The sequence below is a fragment of the Gossypium hirsutum genome, chromosome D08 (assembly GCF_007990345.1).
Source record: "Gossypium hirsutum isolate 1008001.06 chromosome D08, Gossypium_hirsutum_v2.1, whole genome shotgun sequence".
In the NCBI taxonomy this organism is placed as follows: Eukaryota; Viridiplantae; Streptophyta; class Magnoliopsida; order Malvales; family Malvaceae; genus Gossypium; species Gossypium hirsutum.
This window is the reverse complement of record NC_053444.1, coordinates 54,875,504-54,889,196: the sequence shown is the minus strand read 5'-3', so window position 1 is coordinate 54,889,196 and position 13,693 is coordinate 54,875,504. Positions and strand designations below refer to the sequence as shown.

General features: G+C 34.7%; 1 non-coding gene across 1 annotated transcript; it reads right to left on the bottom strand.

Annotated features, from left to right (window-relative positions):
• Positions 1 to 2,254: 2,254 nt before the first annotated feature.
• LOC121220602 (small nucleolar RNA R71) lies at positions 2,255 to 2,361 on the bottom strand. The gene has a single exon (XR_005917822.1). It is a non-coding gene; the product is annotated as a small nucleolar RNA R71 (small nucleolar RNA).
• Positions 2,362 to 13,693: the final 11,332 nt, after the last annotated feature.

The window sequence follows — 13,693 nt, the reverse complement described above, 5'->3', positions numbered from 1 at the left end:
ATTTTAATTTTAATCCAATTTAATTGGGTTAAATAAATTATTGTTAATTAATTATGAAAGGGGCCAAGTTGAGCTGAACCGAGAAAATTGATCCAATTGAGCATTGGGCAGCCCAAAATCGTCCCACATGCTGACCCAATCAGCTTGTTTGGCTGATTATTTAGCTTGCAAAATGGCCCTTGAAGACTCCTTCAATTTTCATTCGAACCCCTTCACTATTCATGTCTTTCAAGATTTGCCCCTACCGAAAAATAACATGTTTGAAATCTTGAAACATGCCACATGTGTGGCCGGCCATGGGGGGAGTCTTTTTCTGCTGATTTTAGCTATTTTTAGTGGCCTTCTTAACCTATAAATACCCCCTTGGGTTCTCACTTCAAACACATCTCAACCCCATTCATTTCTTCACTTCTCTATCACTTTTCTCTCTTCATTCCCTTCCATTGTTCTTCATTTTCTTTCCCTATTCCTTTGCCGATTTCACCTCTTGAAAAATATTAATTCAACCACCATTTGGATCAGCATTCAAGTGTTCATGGAAGCCTCAGTTCAACAAGAACAAGCGGAGAAGGAGGAGCGGAGCAAACTACTCAAGCCTCGGAGAAACACCAGATTTGATTCTTGTTCCTTATCCTTTTAATTTTATTGTTTTTGCTATGAACATGTCTATGAATATTTGTGATGTTTATATGTTTAATTTAATTAATATGGCTTAAATTTAATTCGTGTTAGGTTGATTGCATTTCGTCTACTTGAGTTATTAAAATTGTGTTTGTGTTGTTATAGGTCTCGGTAAGATGTTTGATTAAGTAAAACCATGACTAAGTTATTCTTGCATTACAATTGTAAGGTAACTAATGAATTAATTATTTAAACAGATTGAAATTGTAATTAATTGACACAATAATTAATCAGTGCATCATCTAGGGTAGCTGAGGGTTAAATTAGCAACAGCATCTAACGATACAGTAGCCTTGCATAACTTGTAAGATTATTGTGATTAAATTGTTTCAAGGTAGAAATACATTGTTACCTCACGTAATCTTTTATGTGCTTATGAGATTGAATTAATTGTTTGAATTGACATAGAGATATGCACAAGAGATTATTTTAATTTCATAAGTATGTATGTGCATTAACACATTTTCTTATTAAAATTTGTTTAATCAGTTGAATTGACATAGAGATATAGTCAATAGATAAATGGATTTTGGTAGGCAAGTATGTTCATAATATAGCAAATTACCGAGTTGCCGTGAATTTATTCGTAACAACATAAACATTTGTTTAATAATTCTAAGTTAAAAAATGTAATTAATCTAACACAATTATGTCATCTTGATTAAAATCATCTTTTGAAATTGTGCATTGGAACTTTTATTTTATTTTTATTTATTTTACTTAGTTAAAATCTTAGTTTTTAATCACCTCATCAAATCAAAATATTTTTCTTCACCAAAATGTTTTTAATTGCATTCGTAAATAATTATTTTCACAGTCCCAAAGGGTACGATAACTCGACATTTACTTGTCACTTTATTACTTGTTGCGATTGTGTACACTTGCACACTACCATCGTTCCATATTTTTGGCGCCGTTGCTGGAAACTGTTTTAAAAAGTTATTATTTGTGAATTGGTTAATTTTGCATTTTGATTTATTTTTCTGTTCAATTTTAACTTAATTTTTCTATGTTTGTTTCAGGTGTTTATGAGTATTGATCGAATCATCAATTTACTCCCCGTACACCTTGAGATTAAAAGAAATTTTCGACAGCAGATAAGACAAGCAAGTCAAAGAAGGACCTAAGAGATGAACTTCGAAAATTCGAATCAAGGAAATGGAGCAAACCCTGCTCAAAATCCTATCCTTATTGCTGATGATAGGGATAGAGCTTTAAGATAGTATGCCGTGCCAGTATTTCATAATCTTAATCCATGTATTAGGAGACTCGAAGTTGAGGCACAATAGTTTGAGCTGATGCAAGTCATGTTCCAGATGTTTTAGACAGTGGGCCAATTCAGTGGAATGCCTACCGAAGATCCTGACTTGCACTTAAGATTGTTCATGGAGGTGAGCGGTTCTTTCAAGTTAGCCGAAGTACCCGAAGATGTGCTACGATTAAAGCTACTCCCATATTCGCTAAGGGACAGAGCTCGAGCCTGGTTGAACACATTGCCACCAAATTCAATTTCTACATGGCAAGAGTTAGTAGAAAGATTCCTCATGAAGTATTTCCGCCTAGCAAGAATGCTAAGTTGGGGAACGAGATCACTTTTTTCCAACAAATGGATGATGAGTCATTGTATGAGGCATGGGAAAGGTACAAAGAATTATTACAAAAGTTCACTCATCATGGAATCCCACATTGCATCCAACTTGAGACATTTTATAATGGTCTCAATGCTCAGACGAGGATGGTAGTAGACACTTCTGGTAATGGTGCTCTCATTTTTAAGTCTTATAATGAGGTTTATGAAATCATTGAGAAGATTGCCAGAAACAATTATCCACGGCCAACCAATCAAGCAGTGTCAGGAAGACGAGTCACCGGAATACATGAAGTAGACACTCTCATTTCACTCGCATATTAGATATCCTTGATTTCCTCAATGATTAAAAATTTTCCAACTAATGGCTTTAATAGTTTTGCAACACAACCACTGAATCAATTTGAAAATATAACATGTGTCTATTGTGGGGAAGGACATCTATTCGAAGAATGTCCATCGAACTCAGAATTTGTGTATTACATAGGTAACTAGACCCAAAATCAAGGAAGGCAAGGACTACAATCCAATTCCTATAACCCATTGTGGCTAAACCACCCTAATTTCTCCTAGATTAACCAAGGGGCTTGACCTAGTAACACATACGCCCAACTTAGACTGACCTAGCAACCTATTTTTACCCAACAATTTCCTGGAAAACCAAATGGGCCAGCTTGCAACGGAGCTCAGAAATTGACCACAAGGTGTTTTACCTAGTGATATAGAGAATTTGAGGAATCTTGGGAAGAAGCATTGTAAAGTGTTAACATTGAGGAGCGTAAAGACATTAGATTCCAACGCTGTTGAAGTTGAAAAAGAGCCAGCTTGTTTTGAAATTTTAGACATTGAGGAGCGGAAAGACATTAGACTCAGAGGAATTTCAATCGAGTGTTGAAATTTTAATTTCACCGAAACTTGAATCTGTAAAATCTGATAAGGTAACTTCTGAACCAGCTAATTCTGATAAACTAAAAACTTCGTTAGAGGCAAAATTTCCACAAAAGACGAATAAATCAATTCTAGTAAAGAAGCCTCCACTACCCTACCTTTAAAGACTTCAGCAGTAAAAACAAGAAGTTCAATTCAAGAAGTTCCTAAACAAACTCAAGCAACATCATATCAACATTTTGTTTGTTGAAGCACTTGAACAAATGCCAAACTATGTCAAATTCATGAAGGATATCCTGTTAAAAAAATGAAGACTTGGAGAATTTAAGACGGTAGCCCTACAAAGGAATGCAGTGCATATCTTCAAGACAAACTACCCCCAAAGTTGAAGGATCCTGGATGTTTTACCATACCTTGGAACATTGGAGCAACATATTGTGGTAAGGCACTATGTGATTTGGGTGCGAGTATCAACTTGATGTCCATGTCAATATTTAGAAAGTTGGGGATAGATGCAGTTAGACCTACTATGGTTACACTTCAATTAGCAAATCGACCCTTAGCGCATTTAGAAGGAAAAATCGAGGATGTATTGGTACGTGTAGATAAATTTATTTTTCCTACTGACTTTGTTATTCTAGACTTTGAAGCAGATAAAGAAGTGCCAATCATCCTAGGAAGGTTTTCCTAGCAACTGGAAGGACCCTTATTGATTTACAAAAGGGCGAGGTTACTATGTGTGTTCAGGACGATCAGGTAACATTTAATGTTTTTAAGTTTATGCGATTTCCTGACACAATTGATGATTGTTTTGCAGTATTCGATTTAGAGGAATTAATCATGGAAAATGAACTCAAATATGCCGAGGACCCATTGGAACAAATTTAGACATCAAACCCTTCAAGTGATGAAGAGGAGGACGAATACTTAGCTTTACTAGAAGCTAATCAAATGGGATTTAATCCGCAATCTCGCTTTGAATCTTTAGAGGAAGAGAATAGGGATTATCCCCTCCAAAAGCTTCAATCAAGGAGCCACCTAAATTAGAACTGAAGGTACTTCCCTTACATTTAAAATATGTTTATTTAGGTAACGCTTCTACTTTTCCTGTGATTGTTTTAGTGGAATTAATCGTTGAGCAAGAAGAGAAACTCATCTTGGTATTGAAACAATTCAAGAAGGTTATCAGATAGACCATAGCCGATATTTGTGGCATGAGTCTGTCTGTATGCATGCACCAGATCATCTTAGAAAATGACGAGAAAGGGACAATTGATGGATAATGAAGACTGAACCCCATCATGAAGGACGCGGTAAAGAAAGAAATCATCAAGTGGTTAGATGCGGGTATAATTTACCCCATCCCAGACAGTTCATTGGTAAGTCTAGTCCAATGCGTGCCAAAGAAAGAAGGTATTACGGTCTTTAAGAATGAGAATAACGAGTTGATATAGACTAAAATGATTACGGGATGGAAAATTTGCATTGATTACCAAAAGTTAAGCAAGGCGACTAGGAAAGATCGCTTTCCTTTGTTGTTTTTGGACCAGATGCTGGATAGACTCGCAGGATGAGACTATTCTTATTTTCTCGATGGATATTCAGGGTATAATTAGATTATAGTAGCACTGGAAGATCAACACAACACAACATTCACCTGCTCGTACAGTACATTTGCATTTAGAGCATGCTCTATTTTTACTGACATAGTTGAGAAATACTTGAAAGTCTTTATGGATGATTTTTCAGTACTCGGAGATATATATGATGATTGCCTAGCCAATCTAGCCAAGGTACTAAGGCGATGAGAGGAAACAAACCTCGTACTCAACTGGGAAAAGTGTCATTTCATGGTATGAGAATGTATTATTCTAGGGCATCAGATAATGAGACATGGGATTGAGGTAGATAAAGCAAATACACAATTGAGAAACTCCCACCTCCAACATCTGTAAAGAGTGTTAGGAGCTTTTTGGGCCACATCAGTTTCTATCAAAGATTTATCAAGGAGTTCTCCAAAATTGCTAAACCCTTATGCAAATTATTGGAGAAGGACACGATGTTCAAATTTGATGAGGAGTGCTTAAGAGCTTTCAAAGATTTGAAGAGTCGGTTAGTTTCGGCACCCATAATCGTCACACTAGACTGAGATTTTCCATTTGAATGGAAGTGTGACGCAAGTGACTTCGCCATAGGAGCTGTCATGGGCCAACGAAGGAACACTTTTTTTCATCCCATTTACTACGCAAGTCGAACTCTGACAGGAGCTCAATTGAATTATACGGTAACAGAGAAAGAGTTACTTTCTATTGTGTTTGCTTCTGACAAGTTTCGATCTTATCTTGTAGGTACCAAAGTGACTGCCTATACGAACCATTCGGCAATTAAGTATTTACTTGCCAAGAAAGATGCTAAGTTGATACTGATCTGATGGGTACTTCTACTTCAAGAGTTTGATCTAGAAATTCAAGATCGAAAGTGAGTAGAAAACCAAGTAGCAGATCACTTGTCCAGTTTAGAGCCACAAGAGGGGAATTTTCCACTTATACCCATTTAAGAGACATTTCCAAATGAACACATACTGAAGGTAAATTATGTCCATAATATCCCTTGGTTTGCTGATATTGCTAACTATTTAGCTTGTGGTTTGATGCCGATTGATAAGACATATCATCAAAAGAAAAAGTTTCTTCACGATGTGAAGTACTAATTCTGGGAAGAACCATACTTGTTTAAAAAGTGTGCAGATCAAATGATTAGGAGATGAGTGGAAAAAAATCAAGTACATAAGATTCTATATCATTGCCACTTAGCTCTGAGTCGGGGACACTTCGGAGGTACACGTACTACGGCCAAGGTATTGCAAGCCAAATTCTTTTGGCCAACGCTATTCAAGGACATGTATTGTTACGTAAAGAGTTGTGATTGATGTCAAAGGGTTGGAAACGTCACCAACAGAAATGAGATGCCCCGAACAAACATGATTGAGGTAGAATTATTCATTGTTTGGGGTATTGACTTTCTCGGTCCTTTCCCTCCTTCTTTTGGTCACAAGTACATATTGGTAGCTTTAGACTAAGTGTCTAAGTAGGTTGAGGCCAAGGCATATCCGATGAATGATGCTAAGGTTGTGATGAAGTTTTTGCAGAAGCATGTGTTCACAAGCTTTGGAACCCTAAGAGCTATCATCAGTGATGAAGTGTCCCATTTTGTGAACAAATGGTTGAAATGGTTACTCGAAAAACATGGAGTGAAGCACAAGGTTTCCACAGCTTACCATCCGCAGATGAATGGGCAAGCTGAACTGGTAAACAAAGAGATCAAAGACAAACTTGAGAAGCTAGTTTGCCCAAACCGACGAGATTGGTCCAAAAGACTGGATGATGCTTTATGGGCCTACAGGACAACATAGAAGACACCTTTAGGGATGTCACCCTATAGGTTGGTCTTTGGGAAAGCTTGTCATCTGCCATTGGAGTTAGAGCTCAAAGCTTATTGGGTTCTACAACAACTCAACTTAGATCTTAAGCTTGCTAAAGAGAAACAGATGCTTCAACTTAATGAGTTAGAAGAATTCTGAATGTTATCATACGAGAATTCTAAATTACTCAAGGAAAGACTTAAGAGATGGCATGACAACCACATTCAAGTTCAAGAATTTGAAGAAGGTCAGCAAGTCTTGTTATTCAATACCAGATTAAGGTTCTTTCTAGGTAATTTAAAATTATATTGATCTAGTCCATTTACAATTCACCAAGTTTATCCATACAGAGTTGTCGAACTTCAAAGTACGGGAGGTAATTTTTAAGTCAATGCTCAACGCTTAAAACATTACTCAGGGGATAAAATTGAACGGGATCAAATCTCATTCATTTTATCAGATATTTAATTTTTCTCGTTATTCTTTTTAAATAAATGATTTAGGTATATTTTTGGTATTAGTATGTTTAAATAAATTTTTTCTAGGAGATTGAAACTTAAGCGGGACCGATTGTGACCCCTCTAATCTTTCCTGAGAATTGATTTTAACATAATCTTTCAAGAAATTATTCCCTAAATGGCAAAATAAATTTTTAGTTTTTGAAATAAAAGGGTCAATTTTGATCCAAGTCTTAATTTCAACTCAATTTCAAATCTTCTTTAAGTCTAGGTACTTAATTCAATTATTTTCAAAATTTAGTTACTCTTTTTATAAATATTAAAAATTAGATGTCTCTTTTTGTAAATATCTTCAAAAGACATCTAGAATAAATTTTTTTAATTTAATTTAATAAATAAGATGATAATAACTAGTATATGATTATATTTATTATAATATATATTAATTATTATCAACTTTGCATAGAATTAGGATTAGTTTAAACTTGATCATATTTTATAGTTTTTCAATAAATTAATAGAAAATAATAATTTAATATGCATTATATTAATTATGAATTGTTGTTAACTTTGTGTAGAATTAGAACTTAGAATATTTTACCTATTAAATTGTTCTAAATTAAACTCCTACCCTTTTTCCTATAAATTCCACCAACCTTCTCCATCATTCATCACCTCCATCATTCATCACTCATCAAACCAACATTCATTCACTTATTCCACCATAAATCCTAGCATCTAAAAACCACCAGCAATAGCATCGCCCAGCAGCCTTAGTCGGCCAGCAGCCCCAACGCACACCAGTTGCTGCTTTCAGCTCCAACCTGTGTCCCACTCTCCTGCAACATGCATACCCTGCTGCTCACGCAGGGATCTGGACCTTGCTGCTGCCTCCATCGTGCCAAGCCATGGCTATCGCACTGCTGCTCTTTTTCGTGTTGCTGCAGCCTTGCTACTCGCACCAACACCCTTTGCCTATCGCACCACACCATCAAGACACCCCATCCCTAAACCGACCTTTTTTGCTTTATATTTATTTTCTTTGAGTTCTTAATTTTTTTATATAAAGGTGGTAAGGCAATTTTTTCTCCTAAATTTCAATTTTATTTAATTATTTAATTTTTCAATTTATTGAATTATTAATATATTATACTAATTAAATTTTTGAGAAAATATTTGTTTCCATCTTATGTTTAGGTTAATCATGTCTCGAAAGAGAACTATTGTCTCTGTCCAAATTGACAAATCACAAAAAAATTCCACTGTGAAGAAGCCAAAGCGAGATACAAAAGCGTTTTCAAGAACCAACAGATGTACCCAGAAAAAGGTTGTACGCTAAAAGAAAGCAACTATATTGATTTCATGGCGCGCATTCGAAAAATTGTTGAAGCTCTCAATTGGAAGTTGTTTTGTGAGAAAAGATCGAGTACAAATGAGGAATTAGTTTATGAATTTTATGCGAATTTGACCTCAAGCAAATTGATAGAAGTCTTTGTCCGAGGAATCAAGGTACCAATAAGCTCAAATACTATTAATGAATTCTCTAAATTACCTAATTTCGAAGATGATGAATATTCTTCATTGATGAGAAATATTGAGACTGAAAATCTGGAAGAAATTCTCGAGGAACTTACAGTTTTAGGTTCTAAGTAGACTATGTCAAAACAAGGAATTTAGACTTGTCGCAGAGAATATTTGACACCACTAGCGAATGTATGGTTCTATTTCATTCGATTCAGTCTTATGCCCAATTCACATTGGACTACGATTTCATTAGAGCAAATGGTCTTGTTGTACTCGATTTTAACAACAAAGACCATTAATGTGGGAAAAATCATTCTGAGAGAAATGTGGAATTATGCCGCTAGACGTTCTGGTCCAGCTTACTTTCCCTTTACGGTAACAATTTCGTGCTTGAAAGCTAAAATTCTTGTAAACGTAAAGAAGACAGGTTATAGCCAGGGCTCAATCACAGATTAGGACCTCTACCGAATAGCCAGAGATTTTATTCTCCAGCAACGAGTTGAAGAGAGCGAGGATCCCGAAGAAGAAGAAGAATAAGATCCCACAGAGATCGAACCAATACAGCCAGCTGAAATCCCTGATAAGGCAGAACCAATAAAACCAGTAACCAAACCTGACGTTGCAACCTCAATGTTTAGAACTCATTCACCTCGCCTAAATCTTCAAGATGAGCTGTCAAAGTTGATAGACATAATGCAATATATGCAGTGGCAGCAACAAGCTTATGGAGATATTCAAAAATACGGGATGGCTCAATGAGAAGCGCTCTTACAAAAGTATACAATGACCCATTTATTTTTTTGCCTGAATTTCTAGATCTCATGTTTGAACCATGGAGTCCACTATCGAAGAGGGAGCGAAGCGATTCATGCAAAAACAAAGACGATGGAGCAAAAGATAAGTCAAATTCGAAGGAATCTGCAAATAAATAAAAGGGGGGTTCTTGACTTTATTTATTTTCGTTCTTAGGTTATTTAATATTTTAGGATTAGGTTTTCTAAGAATTTTTTTATTTTCGCATAATAAAACAAGATGTGGAAATCATAAATAAAAAATGAACAAGTTGCAAAGTACAAAGTGTGTCAATAGATATATACATGTCTAGGATTGGATCTAGAGAGAGCTTGAAACTTAAGCAGTCAAATTGACTCACCTCCTCTTTTTTAGAATCCTACTTGGTGTATAGTACCTATTCACTTTTAACAATGAGGACATTGTTCATCTTAAGTAGGGGGACTAAAAAATTGAAATTATTTCTTCTCAGAATAAAATTTTCTTTTAATTATGATTAGGATATATTTTGTTCAAAAATTTGAAATTTTATTAAGTATGCTAAACTTCATTATATATAAAGTTCGATTATTTCAATAATTGTTATGTTAGTTAAATTATGACATAAATGTATTTTTAAAGCATGCAAATCATACCATAAAATTTTTAGTTCTTCAGGAGAGTTAGGTATGCTTGAAAGTTTAAGTCTCTATAATTGACTTAATAGTTTCTTGAGGAGAAATCCTAGGAATCACGGAATGTTGAAAATGATTTAGACAACTCTTGTTTGGACCGTTTGAGTCTTTTAAGCCTACCTTGATGAAATTTTATCCTTTGAAACCCAACTTTGAGACTATATGGCCTAATTTTATTTGAACCCTTGCAATATTTAGCCATCACTTCTCTCTTAATTATCTTTAAATTGTCCCAAACACTAGACTGGGTACTATACGAAATATTCTTTGAAAATAAGTTTGGGGGAGTTGAAAAGAAGTATCAAATGCTCAAAAAGTTGTAGTACATACAACAAAATGCTCGTGAAAAAAAGAAGAAAAAAAGAAAAAGAAAAAAGGAGAGCATATGTAATCGAAAGAAATATATGTACAAAAGAGCATGTGAAAGCAAAACTGGTCGGTGTATTGAAGGTAGTTATTCCGAAGGTCCGATTCAAGTTGAGTCTAGGGTTTTTTAGCCTAAAATTGTCCATCTTTTACCTACCCCTAGCCTCGCCACGTTACAATTTTTTTAAAGACCTATTGATTCAAGTTTCTATGCTACCTACATTAGTGGAGAGTAATTTTTATGCTCAACATATGAAGGCATAAATTAAACTTTGATGATTGCAGTTTAATCTTAAATAAGGGAATAAAATCATATTGGTAGGTATTTAACATGTCTTTATTGAGTAAGCATTTAGTCTATTTTTGCTATCATAATAATGATTGAGATTAATTTGAATTATATGTATAGTTAGGTAGCGTAAAACTCAAAATTTCTTGTTCTTGATCATAAGTATACTAAAATCATAATTTTGGGAAGAATATTGTTTTGAAGGCATTTTTCAAAGGTGTTTTCAAGAAATTGTTTTCAAATTTGTGCATTACTCGGGACGAGCAATGAACTAAGTTTGAGGGTGTGGAAACACAAAAATATACAAACTTTTTCATGCCCTTTTTAACTCAAATTCATGCAGTTTCAGTAAAATTCTAGTTGAAAAATATATAATTATTATAAAATAATTAAATTGTGCTAAAATTATTAACATGTTGAATTTTAATTAATTTTATAATAAATTTTGATTATTTTTGATTATTTTTGACAGATTTACACAAAGGGCAAAAAATGGATCGATGACACTAGTAGAAGCACAAAACCGAGAAGCAATTTTAAAGCATCAAGGAAAATTATATTTTCAGCCAAAGATGGTGCAAATTATGAATATTAATTCATAATATAAGTAATTTTAATTTTAATCCAATTTAATTTGGTTAAATAAATTAATTGATAATTAATTATGGAAAGAGGCCCAGTTGAGCTGAACCGAGAAAATCGATCCAACCGAGCACTGGGCAACCCAAAACCGTCCCACATGCTGATCCAATCAGCTTGTTTTGCGGATTATTTGGCTTGCAAAATGGCCCTTGAAGACTCCTTCAATTTGCATTCAAACCCCTTCACTATTCATGCCTTTCAAGATTTGCCCCTACCTAAAAATAGCATGTTTGAAATCTTCAAACATGCCACATGTGTGGCCGACCATGGGGAGAGTCTTTGGCTTCTGATTTTGGCTATTTTTAGTGGCCTTCTCAACCTATAAATACCCCCTTGGCTGCTCACTTCAAACACATCTCAACCCCATTCATTTCTTCAATTCTCTCTCACTTTTCTCTCTTCATTCCCTTCTATTGTTCTTCATTTTCTTCCCTTATTCCTTTTCCGATTTCACTCCATGAAAAAGAGTCATTCAACCTGCATTTGGAGCAGCATTCAACTATTCGTGGAAGCCTCAGTTCAATAAGAACAAGCGAAGAAGGAACAGAGCAAACTACTCAAGCCTCGGAGAAACATCAGATTTGATTCATGTTCCTTATCCTTTTAATTTTATTGTTGTTGTTATGAACATGTTTATGAATATTTGTGATGCTGATATGTTTAATTTAATTAATATGGCTTAAAATTAATTCGTTTTAGGTTGATTGCATTTCGTCTACTTGATTTATTAAAATTGTGTTTGTGTTGTAATAGGTCTCGGTAAGATGTTTTATTAAGTAAAACCATGACTAAGTTATTCTTGCATTACAACTGTAAGGTAACTAATGAATTAATTTGTAACACCCCTAACCCACATCTGTCATTGGAAAAGGGTTTCGAAGCATTATCGAATTTTATCGATCAAACAAACATAAATTTAAACATTTATATCATATAATAGGTCAAAAACTAATTAAATTCATACATAATGTCTCTTATTTGAACCCTCGAGGCCTAAATACGTGTTAGAAACAAATCGGGACTAATTCGAAAACTTAGAGAATTTTTTGAAAAATAATAAAATTTTCAAAGCTGCAGGGTTCACACGGCCCTGTGGTCAGGCCGTGTGACTCACACGGTCAGAAGACATGCCCGTGTCTCATGCCGTGTGGGTATTCAAAATAGGGACACACGGCCGTGTCCCAGCCTGTGTCTATACCCATGTAACTCTCTGACTTGGGTCACACAGCCAAGCCACAGGCCCATGTGCCAGGCTGTATGCCCTTTCAAAATGACCTCGCACGCCTTTGTGCTAGCCGTGTGTCTCACACAGCCCATTCACACGCCTGTGTGTCTGGCCGTGTGGACTCAAAATGTACCTTAAATAACAAGTTTACCATTCCCTGCAAGCTTGTACAATAAGCAACTCAAAAATCATTAATTTAACCAATTCAAAACACGATCAAACAGATCCAAAACATGTCAAGCAATCATCCTAGGTGTTTAACCAACGTACCCTCATTGGTACCACAATTATATCATCAAATCATATCATCAAAGTATCATTCAAGCCCAAATTATAAAAATACTTAATTTAGTCCATTTTATGTAGCTTATGAACATTTAAACACCAAATTAACATATCATAATAAAACTTCAAAAACAAACACATGTGTATATATATACCAAACCAATATTAAACTTATAACCTCATTTACATTCAATCCACAAAATAACTATTAATTAGACACCCTAGGTACATGCCAACACAGAAGGATAAACATCACCATGTTTGAGTTCAAAACCGTTGTTGGAGGTTGAATCGACGATCAAAATTAAGTACCTAACCTACACAGGGAAAAAAAACCCATACACTGAGTAAAAACTCAGTGGTATTTCTATAATCCGAATACTTAAAGATAAGAACTTACAAATATACGATTGAAATATAAACATGTATTAGTATTTAATTATTACAACAATCATATCATATTTCATTTGTTTCACAAATATCTCAATTCTCATACTTGCTATATAAATGGCTTTTCACAATTTATTTTACATTTCATTATACAATTGCATTATCTATTCCATATTCATTTAATGAGTATATAACTCATATATTCCATATATTTGCAACATTTTTAACATTCTATTTTTAATCCACTATTTCACTTCCATTTATCATACCATGCCATTTCAATATCAATCATAAAACTTTACTATTCATTTACCCCTATTAACATGACTCAGACTTGGACGGACACACAGATCCAACCAAAACACACCAGTTTGACACCTAGTGTCTCATCGGATAATTCAAAGTAATAATTTAACACCCAGTGTTTCATTGGCTAAACTGAAGTAAATTAGCACCCAATGCCTCTTTGA